The 1,364-nt window shown below is 45.2% G+C and overlaps 1 pseudogene; it reads right to left on the reverse strand.

Moving 5' to 3' along the window:
- Positions 1 to 766: 766 nt before the first annotated feature.
- On the reverse strand, positions 767 to 1,123 carry LOC105515296 (annotated as a pseudogene).
- Positions 1,124 to 1,364: the final 241 nt, after the last annotated feature.

The following is a 1,364-nucleotide window of genomic DNA, read 5'->3' on the forward strand; positions in this document are numbered from 1 at the left end:
TTTGTATTTTTAGTAGAGGCAGGGTTTCACCATGTTGGTCAGGCTGGTCTCGAACTCCTGACCTCAAGTGATCCACCTGCCTCGGCGTCCCAATGTGCTGGGATTACAGACATGAGCCACCATGCGTAGCCCTTTTTTTTTTTTAAGATGGAGTTTTGCTCTTGTTGCCCTCGTTGCAGGTTGGAGTGCAATGGCACAATCTCGGTTCACTGCAACCTCTACCTCCCAGGTTCAAGTGATTCTCCTACCTCATCCTCCCAAGTAGCTGGGATTACAAGCATGTGCTACCACATCTGGCTAATTTTGGGGAGTTTTTTAGTTTTTGTTTTTTGTGTTTCGAGACGGAATCTCACACTGTTGCCTGGGCTGGAGTGCAATGGCATGATCTCAGCTCACTGCAACCTCTGCCCCCTGGGTTCAAGCAGTTCTCCTGCCTCAGACTCCCAAGTAGCTGGAATTACAGGTGCCCACCACCATACCCGGCTAATTTTTTGTATTTTTAGTAGAAACAGGGTTTCACTGTGTTGGCCAGGTTGGTCTCAAACTCTTGACCTTGTGATCTGCCCACTTCAGCCTCCCAAAGTGCTAGGATTACAGGCATGAGCCACTGTGCCCAGCTAATTTTTGTATTTTTAGTAGAGATGGGGTTTCATCATGTTGGCCAGGCTGGTCTTGAACTCCTGACCTCGCATGATCTGTCCACCTCGGCCTCCCAAAGTGTTGGGATTATAGGCATGAACCACTGTGCCCAGCCCCAGCCCAATTTTTATTTAGCTTTCTGAGTCTGTGCTTGTGCCTTCAACACTTTCATAATGATTTTCAGCTGCTGCATAAGGAAAGCAGGCTTGATCCTGTCACAAACACATTTAGCACACGTGGAACCACCATAGGCCCTCCTGACATGTTTTTTGTTTTGGACAATCTCATAAGTACTTTAGAAACTCACAGCATGAACCCCTTAAAGTCTGCCTGGGCACACGCCACATGCAGATTTTGGTGCTTTCCCAGCTTTGTTGGTATAAAGTTCAACAATTCTATTACCAGGGGCTCAGGACTGCCTAGTTTTGTTAGAGGCTGTACCGTAGGAAAACCTATAACAACAATATGTCAAATGCTGGAACATTCTGAGTGCCTCTAGACAACATCCCCAGAAGAGGAAAAAGAAAAAAAAAAAAAATCACATTTTTTTTTTTTTACTTTATCCTTGTCCTAAGGAATAATATCTATAAAGTCATGAGTTTCATTTGTATATATGATTTTTTCTTTCTTTTTTTTTTCTTTTGAGAAGGAGTCTCACTCTATCGCCCAGGCTGGAGAGCAGTGGCACGATCTCAGCTCACTGCAAGCTCTGCCTCCCGGGTTCA

The sequence above is a fragment of the Colobus angolensis genome, unplaced genomic scaffold (genome assembly GCF_000951035.1).
Source record: "Colobus angolensis palliatus isolate OR3802 unplaced genomic scaffold, Cang.pa_1.0 Scaffold2581, whole genome shotgun sequence".
NCBI lineage: Eukaryota > Metazoa > Chordata > Mammalia > Primates > Cercopithecidae > Colobus > Colobus angolensis.